General features: G+C 33.3%; 1 protein-coding gene across 2 annotated transcripts in view; it reads left to right on the plus strand.

Moving 5' to 3' along the window:
* Positions 1–2,559: 2,559 nt before the first annotated feature.
* LOC145725449 (nephrin-like) overlaps positions 2,560–18,317 on the plus strand; it is a 378,014-nt gene continuing 362,256 nt past the window's right edge. For both annotated transcript variants that reach the window (XR_014177277.1, XM_081974215.1), the window contains exon 1: positions 2,560–2,857. The gene's annotated coding sequence lies outside the window, so the exon portion shown is untranslated. The remainder of the gene's footprint in view (positions 2,858–18,317) is intronic.

Genomic DNA, 18,317 nt, shown 5'->3' on the forward strand with positions numbered 1-18,317 from the left:
GATTTTTCTAGAGTTTCCCATGAAGGTCCACAAACGTAATATGAGTTTCTATGTTTTTTGCAGCTCTTTTCTCTATTATTTGTTTTAGACTGAAAACATTGTCGGTGCACAATCTGCCAGCTTGAAAACCACTTTGTTCTGCTTTGAAGTCATCCTCTATTAGGTTTCGTAAGATCCTTCCTTAAAGCCTACTCATGGAGCTAGTGACTGAAATTCCTCTATAATTGTTGCAGATCGTCTTATCTCAATTTTTATGAATTGACGAGATGTATGCTTCCTTCCAAGGTTCTGGTACTGGATGACCATTTAGGCAATTGTTGATTATAAATGTAAGATTGTTGTAAAGTTTATTTGTCCCGTTTTTTAACGTTTCCGCCCATATGCCCTCCGGTCCACTAGTCTTGCCATTTTTAAGATCCATTACTTACTTACATTACTTCCTCCATTTGGATCGTCACCTAGATATTCCTGTCGTGTTTCTCTTAATAGATAGATAGATATGCTTTATTTCATAATTACATTGAGTTACACAAAGATGTATAAAACAAAAATAAAATGAAATGACGTCACAAAAACACTACCCACACAAAAAAGAACTACCCCAATCTTATGTGCCTAACTAAAATAATCCTGAAGACTATATGGTTCGAGATCTATAAGAAACGTTTTTAATTTTCTTTTAAACATTTTTTCTACAGTAATCTTCTTAATATCAACATTTAACTTATTATAACATTTGATGCCCATATAATATACACCTTTTTCAAACAATGCGAGCCTATGTTTCGGATAAGGAATGTCACTTGTGCGAGTAGGATAATTGTGATTGACATTTGATACAAATTCAGCTTGGTTTTTAAAAACGAACATAACTATTTCATATATGTATAAAGCGTAAACAGTAAGCAGTCTTTTAGACTTAAATACTCCTCGGCAAGATTGTAATGGTGACATTTTATAAATTATTCTTAATATTCGCTTTTGAGTAACGAAAATGTTTTGAGCTTTAAAGTTTATTCCCCAAAAAATAACACCATATTTCATTGCTCCTTCGAAATTCGCAAAGTAGAGTGTTCTCTTGGCTGCGTCATCCAGATATTTAGAGACTACACGAATACAGGAGCAAACTTTATTAAGTTTATTATTAAGATATTCGATATGATGAGACCAGTCTAAAAATTCATCAATATAAATTCGCAGAAACTTGGTTCTGTCAGATACCCCAAACTGACTGTCACAAACAAGAATAGACTCAGGCTTAGTGATTCTATTTAATTTAGTTCTAAATAGCATACTGCTGGTTTTAGATTTGTTTAAAAGTATTTATTTATTTCAAACTAAGAACTTGCTAACGAGAATAGCTCATTTGCATTCACTTCACCTATATCTGATCCCCCAACCAGTAAGTTTGTGTCGTCAGCATATTCGACACGGCTAATAGGTTTTTATAATAGTTTTTCCACTCTTTTGGTTTAATTGTTTGCAGAAATGCGTTATCTCTTGCTGCCTTTTTAAGGGCACCTATGAAATTTTAGTCTTGCATTTTCTCCCTCCGATGTAGGTGTTAATATATTAACATTTTTTGTCCCATATCTTGTTCTTTTCTGTCGTTATAAGTCTTTGGGCCTGTCTCGTTATCTCTTTGAAAATTGCATAATCTTCTTCTGATTTTGTGTTGAGCCATTTAAGGTATGCAGCTGACATACACATGGTGAAACATATGCCGTGCTGATGGTGTCCAAGATATGTGGATCTTATAGTTGTTGTGCAACATCTGGTGACATCTGTACTCTATGAGTTAGAAAGTATAGATGGCGTTCCCAAATCTAGAAATAGCCCCATTGATGCCGCATCATTCGGTAAACACCGATCTGATTGGTTGAAAATGGTGAGGTTTTGTTTTTTGTTTATCAATCCCAATTTACGGTGGTGTGAATGATGCGGCATCAATGGGGCTGTTCCTAGATTTGGGAACGCCATCTGTACTTTCTAACTCATAGAGTTGAGTACAGATGTCACCAGATGTTGCACAACAACTATAATTTCTGGCATCCAGTTGACTATACTGGAATGAAGGTTTTGTTCTTTGGTTATCAAGCCCTATAGCCTCCCTGAGGAGCCGTAATACGGCGAAACCGATCAGAGGATTGGGATTGATAAACAAAAAACAAAAACCTCACCATTTTCAATTAATATGTGGATCTTGTTGAGGAAATCAAAATTGTGTCGCTGCTGGCCGTTTGTGATATCCATGTATTCCTCCACAATATTCCTACTCAACTTGATCCTTTGACCGATTTAGGTTGTGGGGAGTAAACGTACTCTTTGCCACACTTTAACTGACCTTGTATCTATTCGAAGTTGAAACAACCCGCCCTTTGGGATAGGGCTCCAAGAACGTCCAACTACCTTCGAATCCGTCGTCGAATTCACGGCCGTTGTTTCCTGGGGCTCCGGTGCACGGAGTACTCGGCTATTTTCGAGATTGCCCGGATTATTCCGGTGAACGAGAGCTAGCAATCCGGGTGGAGCCAACAAACGTAGCAGCAGTCGCTATGTTGCTCTCGGGGTTGATTTGCACCCTCCGGTTGGGTTTCGGAATTTACGTGTTTAACGCCGATATACCGGAATCCGAATAGTTGTCGTCTTAATACGCGTTGACAACCGATATTACTCCTGTTTTGGGGGTACTTAATGGATATGTAGATAGTTTAATTAGTGTACATTAGTGTGTTGAAAAACGCTTTACTGGAGTATTAAATTATTATTAAGTAACACTTGCAGCTTCTAGGATAGTTACTACTCATCTGTGCACCATTACTTAAGGATAGGATTACACGTATAACTAATTCATAAGGTAAGCGTAGTTTAGAATAATTTTACGGATGTAAAAGAAGGCAAATGTTAAAAAGTTTGCAGCATATTTTTCTGAAAGTTGGTTGGAGTAATAAAAAATTGATTGCAAGAATTTCCGTTACTCCAGTTTTATAAAGGTATAAAATTTCCCTAAAGGTATAAAGTGTGGTGTAAGATTGCATTGATTTGCTCTTATGTATCACAGCCTCAATTGACTATGTGGAATGTTACAGACAATTATCGGTTTCATTAATAATGGGCGTCGGAACTACGGTAATTGGATTATAACTCATGCTCGTTACCTGAACCGCACTTCTATAAATTAATATCCAAATACGTTGATCTTTGTTTAAGTGAATTAGAGATTTATGTTCTCGAAAAGGCGAGAGATTCCGGATTAATAGGAACCGTGTAGGAAATTAATAATCTATCTGTCCCAGTCATACAGCCGTATATTCGATCCGGAATCGGTATCTAAAGTTCCTGATAGCAGCATTTTAGATTTAAAAAACTTTTGATTTTTTAAGGAAACTTGAATTCATAAACAAATGTTAAATTTTAGCTTTCTCAAAGATGTGGTGCAAGATTAGATACTCTGGCAATGTGTGTGGTTAAATACATACAGTGTGTCCATAATGTATGGCATAAATTAGATTAAAATTCAGGAAAAATTAGATATACAGGATGTCCCAAAATTGAAATACGACCTTCCAGTTGACTTTTCCAAATAAAAACCCCCATTTTTTGATGCATTTATGGATTCTACGTGGATTTCTGGATATTCTTTATATAGCATATCCTATGTCGATATTCAGCTGTTTTCTGGCTGGTGTGTGGCAAAGTTGGTTTTTTTCCTAGATAATCCATTAGTATACAGGGTTCCCCAAATTTGAGGAGCAAACAAAACTTATATAACTTCTTAAATAGAATCTCATTTTTTATTTGATTTTTGGAATGTACGTCAAATTCTAGGCCTACTTGATGTAAAATGTCAGTATCGATACTCAACTGTTTTTGCTCTAGCAGCCTTTTGATTGGCCGCCCGTCAAATCGAGCAGAAATTCACAATTTGAGCGAAATTGTTCTGCACTTTTACAGAAAATCGTGAATAACTCGCTTATTTGAACCATCCTGTATATACGAGCCATATAACAAAAGAAAGCTAATGAATGGTGCTCTCACGTGACGTTGAACAAACACGGCTAAGTTTCCCGGTTCGGTCTCTAGAGGGCGTCAAATTTGACCTGGGTTTTTTGTAGTTTTTGCGAAATATCTCAGGAACTCTTCAAGTTAGTGATCTGAAATTTTTACCACAAACCACAATATGTGCTTTTTTAAAATTTTCAAAATTAAAAACAAAAATTCAAAAATTGGTGGTACCTTATTGCCTAAATTCCTTCACATTAATGATACAAAAATGACGTAAAGTGTCATTTTTTAAGGGTGTCACGCACTGAAAATCGTCAAAATTGACATAATTTCCAGGTCATCCCCAAAACCGTGGCAGTTAGGACAAAATGGATTTCAAGGTGATACAAGGTGTCTCAGATTAGCGGCTGGGTACAGGGTGTCTCAAAAAAGTGAGAAACAATTTTTAGTTTCCGGGAATTATCTCAAAAACTGTGTTAAAAGCAAAAATGTCAAAAAGCCTGAATTTGACACTCTCTAACGGTCAAACTATCACAATGACCTTTTTTGAATACACCGTTGTTTTGAATACACTTCAGTGACATTTTGTCGTAACTGTTAAAATAATTGAGTTATTTTAGGTTGAAGAAAAAGTGGTTAAATCACTTTGAAGGTTTGTGAAGTTTGATTTTAATGCCCTCTAGCGGCCAAACGTTGCCACCCATTAACTTAAATATGCATATTTTTGGAAAGCTTACGATCTGAGCTATTTTTTAATTTCAATCACTTTTGGTCGTCAACTGTCAAATAAGCAAGTTAAGGACAATTTTTGGAAAAAGTGTCCTGCTCTTTTGCAGGCACTCTTAGGAGCGGTAACGGACCATAGCCAACAAATGGGATACGATTAAATATAAAGAAGACTAAATAGATGGTTGTCAGCAAAAACAATAATATAGCCGACAACTTAACAGATATTGGCATAAATGGAGAAATAGTGGAGAGAGTACAGAAATACAAGTATCTGGGGTGCTGGGTGAATGAAAAATGGGACAACTCAAGAAATCAAAAGCAGAATACAACAGACGTTCTTTCAAGAACATGCTTTCCAACAGAGCCTTAAAGATTCTCTTAAGAATGCGTCTATTACATTGCTATGTCTTTAGCATATTATTCTATGTTCTATTCTTCACTGAAGCAATGTGCAGGAGGATTGAGGCTTTCGAAATGTGGACTTACCGAAGAATGCTGAGTATTCGCGGTTCTACAGCGTATGAGTAAACAAAGAGAGGTACTTAACACCATGAAGAGAAGAAAGCTAAAATACTTACTGCCACGTAATGAGAAATCTGAAATATGAATTGCTCCACATTATTATTTAATGAAAAATAGAAGGAAAGGGTGGGTAAATTACCGGTAAAGTAAATATTTTACATTACCAGGAAAATTTGACCGGTAAATTACTGGTAAATTACAAACAATGTGTTTCTGGCAGATCAAACTTTGACACCGCTTTTCTCCCTGACTTTACAAAATTTTGTAGTATTTTTTGATGTTATTGAATAGGAAATTTAATGAGGATTCCAAAAATGTACTTAAAACAGTCATTTTCTCACTCTAAGTGGGTTTTACAAGCGATTTTGTCCGTGACTGTTTATTCAAACGGGGTTACCAGCAGTTCAAACTTTGACACCCATTTTTCCCCTGACTGTATTAAATTTTGTAGTGTTGTTTTATGTTATCAGATAGGAAGTTTAATGAGGATTTAAAAAATTTGCTTTAAACAGATATTTTCTTATTCCAAGTGGGTTTTACAGGCGATTTTGTCCCTGAATTTTCTTTCAAATTTTGCCTGGCATTTTATATTTTGACATCCCTTTTCTTCCTGACTTTAGTTGATTTTGTAGTGATTTTTTATGTCATTATATAGAAAATTTACTAATAAAAATAAGGTATTAAAAATGCACTTTTAATCCCTAAAGAGCATAAAAATCGTGTCTGCTAGACCCTAAACATTTTATGTATCAAACATTAAGAATTTCTAAGTGCATATCGTTTGAACATAAAATATTATGTATACCGCAATTTGTCGTCCTCAAGATTGTGGACAACAAAAAGACGTTTCAATCCTTATTTTTAAATCTTCATTAAGACCCTTTACATGTTTGTTTACTCGTAATGCCCTAAGATCGTTGAGAAATCCATGAAGCAGCCTCCGAAAATATTGTAATAACTACAGGTTATATCAATTAAACGAAAACATGGCCTATGCACCTGTGCTACTTAATCGGACAAGCTTTTCAAATGAGGAATTTATCAGAATTGGAAACAGTTCAACCAATTCGCAATTTGGTCAAGCGCCAAATGACACCGGCACAAAGGATTTTGACGTGAAATATATGGATCATTCGGGTTAATTCATCATAACGACATATCCAGATATCTTTCGCATTTGAAACGTGATTGAGGAACTTATTTACATTAAGTTAAAATCTTGATGAATAAATCTCCGAGACGACACAGGCGTCTGTATTCCCTAAGAGGGGAAAAATAATCCTTGGTCTTTGATGTATAATTCAATCGATACAGGTCCAGATTTCAGGTTGCCAAGTAATAATCCCCTTGATTTATCTTAACATATTTCGGGGAAAGCCGAGTTATTTATTTCGAATCAGGAACAATGCCAAGTAGGGTAACCATCAGTTGTGGAAATGTGTGATTTTTTCTTTAGTGAGCAACTTAAAGCCAATGGACAGTTATCACGTTTACACCCCGAAGACCAAATCTTTGGTCTAGGTATCAAATGGATTCACAACTCGTTTGTTGACGGTGTAAACACTTAAGAAGAAATGTTTGGATCTTGAATTTGGTGCAGAGCAAAGGGGGTAGATTAAATCATCTTTCTTACGGTGTAAACACTGAAGTACTAGTTGGAGTACCAAATTTCAGACAACAACTTTGGTCATTCTGAAATTTTCTATCCAGTCTTGATCATTATATTTTTTATTTACAATTTATTCCCAGTTTTCTGAGCTGCGTATTTTACTCCAAATCCTGTTGTTTATAATTAAAAGGGGAATAAGATTATATTGATTTGTATCCATTAATAGAAGGTTTCTTAAATGCTCTTTTTGAAGGAAGTACTTTGTTTTTCTTAGCAACTGATGTTTGTTTAATTTGCTCATTTTTATTTGATATATCCAAACAATTGAAACTCTAAGTAAATTTTTTCAAAATTTCACTGTTTTTCAAGGTTTTGACATTGAAAATTGACTAGAATGATTGCAAATAGTTTAGCAAGTCAATTTTTATTAGATTTGACTGTTTTTTAACGCTTTTACTTGGAAAATTCACTGGAATCACTGAAAATGTTCCAGTAAGTCAATTTTTATAAAACTTTACTGTTTTTCAAGGTTTTGACATTGAAAATTGACTAGAATCACTGAAAATGTTCCAGTAAGTCAATTTTTATAAAATTTTACTGTTTTTCAAGGTTTTGACAATGAAAATTGACTAGGATGATTGAAAATAGTTTAGCAAGTCAATTTTTATTAAATTTGACTGTTTTTTAACGCTTTTACTTGGAAAATTGACTAGAATCACTGAAAATGTTCCAGTAAGTCAATTTTTATAAAATTTCACTGTTTTTCAAGGTTTTGACATTGAAAATTGACTAGAATGATTGCAAATAGTTTAGCAAGTCAATTTTTATAAAATTTCACTGTTTTTCAACGTTTTGACATTGAAAATTGACTAGAATGATTGCAAATAGTTTAGCAAGTCAATTTTTATTAAATTTGACTGTTTTTTTAACGCTTTTACTTGGAAAATTGACTAGAATCACTGAAAATGTTCCAGTAAGACAATTTTTATAAAATTTCACTGTTTTTCAAGGTTTTGACAATGAAAATTGACTAGAATGATTGCAAATAGTTTAGCAAGTCAATTTTTATTAAATTTGACTGTTTTTAAACGCTTTTACTTGGAAAATTGACTAGAATCAGTGAAAATGTTCCAGTAAGTCAATTTTTATAAAATTTCACTGTTTTTCAAGGTTTTGACATTGAAAATTGACTAGAATGATTGCAAATAGTTTAGCAAGTCAATTTTTATTAAGTTTGACTGTTTTTTAACGCTTTTACTTAGAAGATTGACTAGAATCACTGAAAATGTTCCAGTAAGTCAATTTTTATAAAATTTCACTGTTTTTCAACGTTTTGACATTGAAAATTGACTAGAATGATTGCAAATAGTTTAGCAAGTCAATTTTTATTAAATTTGACTGTTTTTTTAACGCTTTTACTTGGAAAATTGACTAGAATCACTGAAAATGTTCCAGTAAGACCATTTTTATAAAATTTAACTGTTTTTCAAGGTTTTGACAATGAAAATTGACTAGAATGATTGCAAATAGTTTAGCAAGTCAGTTTTTATTAAATTGGACTGTTTTTTAACGCTTTTACTTGGAAAATTGACTAGAATCACTGAAAATGTTCCAGTAAGTCAATTTTTATAAAACTTTACTGTTTTTCAAGGTTTTGACATTGAAAATTGACTAGAATCACTGAAAATGTTCCAGTAAGTCAATTTTTATAAAATTTTACTGTTTTTCAAGGGATTGAAATTGAAAATTGACTAGAATGATTGCAAATAGTTTAGCAAGTAAATATTTATTAAATATGACTGTTTTTTAACGCGTTTACTTGGAAAATTGACTAGAATCACTGAAAATGTTCCAGTAAGTCAATTTTTATAAAATTTCACTCTTTTTCAAGGTTTTGACAATGAAAATTGACTAGAATGATTGCAAATAGTTTAGCAAGTCAGTTTTTATTAAATTGGACTGTTTTTTAACGCTTTTACTTGGAAAATTGACTAGAATCACTGAAAATGTTCCAGTAAGTCAATTTTTATAAAACTTTACTGTTTTTCAAGGTTTTGACATTGAAAATTGACTAGAATGATTGCAAATAGTTTAGCAAGTCAATTTTTATTAAGTTTGACTGTTTTTTAACGCTTTTACTTAGAAGATTGACTAGAATCACTGAAAATGTTCCAGTAAGTCAATTTTTATAAAATTTCACTGTTTTTCAACGTTTTGACATTGAAAATTGACTAGAATGATTGCAAATAGTTTAGCAAGTCAATTTTTATTAAATTTGACTGTTTTTTTAACGCTTTTACTTGGAAAATTGACTAGAATCACTGAAAATGTTCCAGTAAGACAATTTTTATAAAATTTCACTGTTTTTCAAGGTTTTGACAATGAAAATTGACTAGAATGATTGCAAATAGTTTAGCAAGTCAATTTTTATTAAATTTGACTGTTTTTAAACGCTTTTACTTGGAAAATTGACTAGAATCAGTGAAAATGTTCCAGTAAGTCAATTTTTATAAAATTTCACTGTTTTTCAAGGTTTTGACATTGAAAATTGACTAGAATGATTGCAAATAGTTTAGCAAGTCAATTTTTATTAAGTTTGACTGTTTTTTAACGCTTTTACTTAGAAGATTGACTAGATTCACTGAAAATGTTCCAGTAAGTCAATTTTTATAAAATTTCACTGTTTTTCAAGGTTTTGACATTGAAAATTGACTAGAATGATTGCAAATAGTTTAGCAAGTCAATTTTTATTAAATTTGACTGTTTTTAACGCTTTTACTTGGAAAATTGACTAGAATCACTGAAAATGTTCCAGTAAGACCATTTTTATAAAATTTAACTGTTTTTCAAGGTTTTGACAATGAAAATTGACTAGAATGATTGCAAATAGTTTAGCAAGTCAGTTTTTATTAAATTGGACTGTTTTTTAACGCTTTTACTTGGAAAATTGACTAGAATCACTGAAAATGTTCCAGTAAGTCAATTTTTATAAAACTTTACTGTTTTTCAAGGTTTTGACATTGAAAATTGACTAGAATCACTGAAAATGTTCCAGTAAGTCAATTTTTATAAAATTTTACTGTTTTTCAAGGGATTGAAATTGAAAATTGACTAGAATGATTGCAAATAGTTTAGCAAGTAAATATTTATTAAATATGACTGTTTTTTAACGCGTTTACTTGGAAAATTGACTAGAATCACTGAAAATGTTCCAGTAAGTCAATTTTTATAAAATTTCACTCTTTTTCAAGGTTTTGACAATGAAAATTGACTAGAATGATTGCAAATAGTTTAGCAAGTCAATTTTTATTAAATTTGACTGTTTTTTAACGCTTTTGCCTTGGAAAATTGATTAGAATCACTGAAAATGTTCCAGTAAGTCAATTTTTATAAAATTTCACTGTTTTTCAAGGTTTTGACATTGAAAATTGACTAGAATGATTGCAAATAGTTTAGTTAGAGTAACTCTCTCTCAACCAAGTTACTGTTGTTTGTCAAAAACGTCAATCAAAATTTGCTCCCTCTTGGATTAAAAAGGACTAAACTAAACTACCTACCAATTTGGTCCTCGCGGTGTGAACGTGGTGAGTGTTAATCAAATAGTTTGTCATTGTATTAGTATTTTGATCACAATTTAAATTCAAAAAACTGATCAATTCGAAACAATCATTATGTTTCTGACCTGCCATTGGTAACAAAGTAAATTTGCATTTAACGTTTGTTTAAGGTTCCCCAAACTCACAAAATGGTCCTTTTCAGGTATTTAGAGAAAGTCAGTATACGAAATTAGTCATCACTCATTAGTTTAGTTTTTCTTCTTTTTTTCGTCCAAAATAATTTTTTTTTTACATTTTACCCATTGAAAAATATTTGAATTTTAAAATGTGTCTTCAACTATATTAATTAGTTTAGGTTAATGGTTGAAATGTGATGTAAAGTGTCATTTGTAAAAATGTTATTTTCTAAGGCTGCAATGTCTTGAAAACTGCCAAAAATGTTCTAATTTTAAGGTCAGTGACTAAATGGCGGCAGTTACAGCCAAACAGACACCAGAGAAGTTGTCATACATACATAGATGATAAAAAGTGGCAATGAAAATGTGCTTTCAGTTTCGGGATATCTATCTATTCTCTCATTGTCTTATCCGTTGCAGACTTTGGCTATTAACATGGCTATTCTTATCTTGTTTACTGCACTTCAAAACAGGTGAACAGATGACAATCCAAACCACTGGCGTAGGTTGTGCAACCAAGAATATCGTCTCCTTCCTGGTCCTCTCTTGCTATCCACCTTGCCCTGGATAACCAATGTCTTGTCCTGACCGTTTATCGTTAGACGCACTGAAGGATGATGACTTTTGCTAATAAATATATGTTCTGTTTTTGATATATTCAGGGAGAGTCCATATTCTTCACTTGCTATGTATATGTTTTGCATAATATTTTGTAGCTCTTCATTGTTATTTGCTATAATTACTGCGTCGTCGGCATATCTAATGTTGTTTATTGCTTGTTCATTGATTTTGATGCTTTCTGATAATTCCGCCAGTGCTTTTTCAAAGATTTCTTCAGAGTATAATAAGAGAGGTGACAAAATGCATCCCTGTCGCACTCCCTTTCTGACAGCAATACATATTAGCGATAATACGAATATCTTTTCCGTCAATGCCAGTGTTCCTAAGCACCTCGATGAGCTTTTCGTGCTTGACATTGTCAAAAGCTTTGAAGAAATCGATAAAGCACAGGTGTACGTCTTGGTTCATATCTCTGCATCTCTGGATGAGAACCTGCAGGCTGAAGATCGCTTTCCTTGTACCTAGTGCGCTACGAAAGCCAAACTGCGTTTCGGAGATGTTTGCTTCACATTTTCCGTATGTTCTGTTTTGTATAACTTTTGTGAAGACCTTATTAGGTGGTGTTGTTCACAGTATTTCGCATCTGGTTTTTTAGGAATAGCGATAAAGGTTGACTGCAGGCCTCAGGGAACTTTCCTCTATCATAGATGGTGTTAAAAAGAGTGATCTAAATATCAAGAAATTGGTTATCTGTTTCGCACATTAATTTCAATATTTCCTTCTTCTTTACACGGTCTTGTTTTAAATACGTTGTGTATTTTCCTTCAATGCCGTCTTTAATTTTGTCCCACTTGCAGATTTCATCCACTGTAGAACTGTTTATCTCTTTTATACTCGTACTTAAGAATAAGGTTAGAAATGTTGGTCTAGTTGAAAGCCCTCTAGAGGCCAAGAAAGCCCATATCACTAGCTATCCATTGACATATAAAAGTCTATACCTTCTTAGTCAAATAAGGCAGTTTTCCAAGTTTAAACCAAACGGTACATAAAAAACAGTGAATGTTGGTCAAGTTTAAAACCATTCCAAACTATTAAACTAATCAATTGATATTAATGTATAGTTAGAAATTCTATTTACTGAGCTATCCATCGACATATGAAAGGCTTGTTAGCAAATAAAGCACTTTTCGATGTTCACCACCGGCCTAAACTATTGTTTATTTATAGTTAAAAAGCTCATTTCTTTGTCTATCCATCGATGTATAAAAGTACCTTGTTACTCAAATAAGGCAGTTTCCCTAGTTCAAACAAAACAGCGAACAGAAAACTCTGGTCAGGTTTAAAGTGAAAATCAACCAATGTTGCATACCGATAAAAAGAACATTTCATTGGTCATCCTTCAACTTAAAAAGGTTTTTTTGGCTTCTAAAAAGTGTCTTAAGACCACCCACTAAATTATATACATTTATTAAACAAAAGAGATGACCCCTTGGCAGAACATCCTGCATAATAAATTGGCGTTGCGGCATAAGGCAGACATCAAACTTGGGGGCTCCACAAAAACGACACAATTTAATAAAAAAAAGGGGCTCCGCTCTGCGGATAAACACGAGAAAGTGAGGCTGATACGGGTGAAGACGCACAATTCATCTTATATCTAGAATATACGTTATTTAGTAATAAACTTGACAAAACTTGAAACATTGTTCTCGAAACGATGAATTAAAAATGTACGAATTTTTCAGTCGAGTATCCAGTACAAACCCAAATGGGACTTGTCCCTTTATTTTTACGGGATGAGACGCTTTGTTTGTTTTTGACCCAATAAAAATAGAAGGACGCGAGATGATACAAAATGTAAATGACCAGGAGGCGAGGTCTTTCAGTAATCTTTAGTGGCAGCTTTATGCTTCCTACGTCCGGCTTTGCAAGCAAAGTTTTTGTGTAAATAATCGGGTTTTGATGAAGTCAGGATGCGATGTTACAGGCAAAAATCGACTGCAAGGTAATTTATCATATGGTTTTTTTATTATCTGCTTAAAAGGTCAAGAGAGTATGAAGCTGCAGTTTTTTAAAAAGATGAACTAGTTTTTAGTGTAAAAATTAACATTTTTTGAAACTGATCTTTTTAAATTTTCCTTTTCTGTCTTCTGCGTACATCACTGTAAAGGATATTCAGCAGTTGGTTCTTTAAAAGACAATGAGAAGTTAAAAAAGCTATTAAGATGGCAGGTTATGCAGGAAGAGAAAGAAATAATTATAAACGTGACGTTTTCGGCTACCGTCACGTGATACTAGAGCAATATTTTTATACACTGTCACGTGACAACTGTCCAAATAATATTCACAGGGCTATGCAAGATATAATGTTGTCACAAGTGCAAGTAAACGGTTTTAGAATTCACAGTAGTTTAACGTTTCGAATGACCATATTTTGACAGTTGTAAAGTATTCGACAATCGTCACGTGATACTGGAACAATAGTTATCTACACTGTCACATGCCCACTGTCCAAGTAATATTTATGGAGCTTTGCAAGTCAAAATGTCTTCAAATGAGTACGTATAGTGTTTTTGACTTTCTAGTTGTTCTACGTTAAGCATGACAATATTTTGACAGTTGTGACGTATTTAACAATTGTCACGTGATAGTAGAACAATATTTATGTACACTGTCACGTGACAACTGTCCAAATAATATTCACAGGGCTATGCAAGTCATAATGTCGTTACAAGTGCAAGTAAACGTGGTTTTAGAATTTACAGTAGTTTAACGTTTCGAACGACGATACTTTGACAGTTGTGAAGTATTCGACAACCGTCACGTGATAGTAAAACAATATTTATGTACACGGTCACGTGAGAACTGTCCAAATAATATTCACAGGGCTATGCAAGTCATAATGTCGTCACAAGTGCAAGTAAACGGTTTTAGAATTTACAGTAGTTGAACGTTTCGAATGACCATATTTGGACAGTTGTGAAGTATTCGACAATCGTCACGTGATAGTAGAACAATATTTATGTACACAGTCACGTGACAACTGTCTAAATACTATTCACAGGGCTATGCAAGTTATAATGTCGTCACAAGTGCAAATAAACGGTTTTAGAATTTACAGTAGTTGAACGTTTCGAATGACCATATTTTGACAGTTGTGAAGTATTCGACAATTGTCACGTGATACTGGAACAATAGTTATCTACACTGTCACATGTTCACTGTCCAAGTAATATTTATGAAATTTTGCAAGTCAGAATTGTTTCAAATGAGCACGTATAGTGTTTTTGACTTTCTAGTTGTTCTACGTTACGTATGACCATATTTTGACAGATGTGACGTATTTGACAATCGTCACGTGATACTAGAACAATATTTATGTACATGGTCACCTGACAACTGTCTAAATAATATTCACAGGGCTATGCAAGTCATAATGTCGTCACAAGTGCAAGTAAACGGTTTTAGAATTTACAGTAGTTGAACGTTTTGAATGACCATATTTTGACAGTTGTAAGGTATTCGACAATCGTCACGTGATACTGGAACAATAGTTATCTACACTGTCACATGTTCACTGGCCAAGTAATATTTATGGAACTTTGCAAGTCAGAATACTACGTTACTACTACTACTACGTTACGTATGACCATATTTTGACAGCTGTGACGTATTTGACAATCGTCACGTGATACTAGAACAATATTTCTGTATATTGCCACGTGACAACTGTCCAAATAATATTCGTGGAGCTATGCAAGTCAGAATGTCTCCACAAGTGCAAGTAAACGATTTTTCAATTTACATTAGTTTAACGTTTCGAATGACTGTTAGTTGTGACGTATTTTATGGCCGTCACGTGATATTAGAATAACATTTATGTACATTTTCACGTGACCACTGTCCAGTTAAACCATTCGTACCATTGTTTTGTTTAAATCATTGCTAAGCGTTGAACAATTGACTAATAATAGGACGAAATGTAATAAAGAAAAATAGACAACATTAATTAGCATTTTGAAATTTAGCCAAAATTTTTTAGAAATCCTAGTTTTCCGATTGGTCCCTGTTTTTGACTTTTAGGGCTAGTTTTAAATATTCAACACCTGCATAAATGTAAATTTTGTTCAGTTCAGGCAAATCGAGTCAGTTAGTAGCCAATAGCAATTTATATAGCCAGTTAGGAAAAGTGCAATTTTACGTTCGATTTAACTTTTGTCCTTCGTTTTTCTTTCCTTGATAAATTTAGAATTGTCAGCTGCACCTCTGGAAATGCAAAAGCACCAAAATAGCACCTGTAAAAATGGTATTTTGAGGTTTTTATTATAGAATATTTCCCTCATGTGTTAAATGTCCCATATGAGCAGTGCATTTTCACCAGAATGACAGCGATAATTGCATTCTAAAGTGATAATTGCATTTCGATAATTGCACTGTACGTATCTATAACGACAGCATTGTTGTAGAGCCTATTGCTAGTACACTAATTGTTGTCCATGCGCATTTTTTTGACTTTTTATAACCAAAAAATGTCAAACGCGATGTCAACAAAAATTAATAAACGGTTTGGAACTTGTTCATTGAGCTCCATTGAGAAATCTATAGTTGCAGCAAAACCAAAACATTTTATTTATTCGGGAAATATTCCCCAAAATTACATTCGTGCCTTAAAAATGACCTGATAATTCTGCGTTCAAACTTGTTATCTTTGCAAACTGCATTCGGTCATTTTCATATTTTTTTCTAAAACAGCCCTCCACCTTCGGTGTCGGGCTCTTTCGCCACAAAAATATGAAAATAAACTCATGCAGTTAAGAGATAACAAGTTTTCACGCAAAATTATCGGTAATTTTTATGCACTTGTGCAATTACCCCCGATAATTTAGACAGTTTGCATTTATATTTATCTAGTATTCTACTAGCTAATGTGAATTAAATTATTTGCTGACAAAATAAGGCATAATATAAAAAATATAATTTTTATTCATTTACATACTTTGAAGTGTGGTTTTTAGTGGTTTCAGTTATTAAAGTCTTGCAAAATAATAATTATATTGTAGTCAACCATATTGCATTACTGCGTTACATGCAACTGGAACAACTCCAACTTTATTATTTCGCTTTTACGCTGAACTACTAAAAACACGCGGAACGTTCATTAATCGCAAAAATTATTTAACGACCGGAAAGTTCAAATTATCCATAAATTACAATGAAGAACCTCCCATCGTAAACATTACGCCGTTTGTATACTCTTTATATACACAAAAGATATGTTATTCTTTTTTTTTTGGAGTTTTACCGCGTTGTTATTTTACACGTTTGCAATTCTTTGTCCCGGTTATACATACAACAAATAAGTTCTCTTAACAATGGCGTCTTTATCTGACTGAAAAAACAGTGAAAACGTGTATGGGAACGGATGAATGTGGGTTTTGTTGTGTTCCTTTACAATCGTGCAGCTTTGAAGTTGTAAGAGTGGAAAAAAATGAGGTTTGAGGTTGCGAATCTTATAGTTTATAATGAATTAAGTTAATAATTGTTAGAAAAAGTACAAAGTGTTTAGTAGATGAAAATTTAGACAAAAATTTAAGATGGAATAATCAATAAATACAGTGATGATGGTTAGGAATTTTGCAACAAAGCCAAATTAATAATGTACAAATGTTTTATGTCTAAGCGAGTGCTACTGTTTATTACCAAATCGTATTGTACTTTTTTTCCATCATACTAGCAATTTAGCAACAATACCTCTTTTAAAGATGTACAAACTATTAATACAGCGATGAGGGAGTGGAATTTTCAAACATTATTTATCTTACAATCTTTAAAGCCTAAATCAAATACTTTCACAAGTAGCAAACCTTCTACTATTTAAAGATTGTCAAAAAATACAACGTTAAATTTACTTATCCCTTAAAAGCTGGCAGTGGCTACTACCTTTATGTTCACAGAATGTGATTAAGACTCCAACAGCCTCAAAAAGGTCGAACCGTTTAGGCTCTTCTTCAGACGCACTAAATCTGTTTATAAATGGATGTCTAACTGTGATCGATGATGAGGATTACTAGTCCTGGCGTTTTGTGGAAGGACTAAACCGAATTAGGACTTTTTCGTTTTCACATGTTCAGATTTTTTTAATTTGTGTATTTTGTATGTGGATTTTTAAATAAGGCTACAGTTTATAAGTCTGAATTTTATTTTACAATTTTCCATCTCTAGTATTGTCAAAAAAAAAACATCTTTGGGTGTAAACTTTGAAGATTTTAGATGCCAGAGAAAATATAAATTAGGGTGTATGATCAGTGTTTAAAAATTCCATTTCACTCTTCCTATCTGTTATAGACGAGCTTATACATAATGCAGTTCAAAAAAAGGATGTGTGCATGCATAAGAGGCAAATTTCATGTTCAGTTTGCATTTCTGCTTATTTCAATATTGCGTTGCAGAATTTTCTGCCCGGTGATAAAAGCAAACTTTCGCCCACAGGGTATTTGCCTTTCGTCTCATGTTCGTTAACTGCGAAATAGCGCCGAGACGTCCCTTTGTATGATCCCGCTTGTTTACAACAGGTGTGCACAACTATAAATTCCTTTTATATACGTAGGCGTAAACCGATTTTACGTTTTAAGTTCCCTGGAAATTGAAATGCATCAAAACTAACTCATTTACAATGCATTAGGGAAACTTGTTGTGCTCTTTCGAAAATCAATCGTCGGCGAATTGCTTTTAACATAAAAGAGCACTCACGACACATTTTATATGCAATATTTTCATTTAATGGCCATGTCTCTTATCTTAACGATCGCGACGGCAAATTTCGTGCTAAGTTGCGAAAGACGTTTTATTTATTGTACCGAGAATGTGGAAGTCGCTTTTAATAGCACACTGAGGATGCATAATTACAAGTTGAAACGTTGCGTGAAATACGTGAAAGCTTTCACGAATTACTCTAAATTGTTTCAATCCTACTTTTTCCATTAAGTTTTTGGTATATTTTATAGTAAGTATTAATTATGGTACACGAGTAATGCGGGTCGTTTGCGAAACCCTAAATTTATTGCTTGAATGAAATTCTAATGCGTCGGATGAGGAAATATTAATTTTACGTACACGAACACTTTTCGTTTCCGCTTCGTACCTAACTGCACGTTTGCA

The sequence above is a fragment of the Ips typographus genome, linkage group LG2 (genome assembly GCF_016097725.1).
Source record: "Ips typographus isolate SLU linkage group LG2, UJ_Ityp_2.0, whole genome shotgun sequence".
In the NCBI taxonomy this organism is placed as follows: Eukaryota; Metazoa; Arthropoda; class Insecta; order Coleoptera; family Curculionidae; genus Ips; species Ips typographus.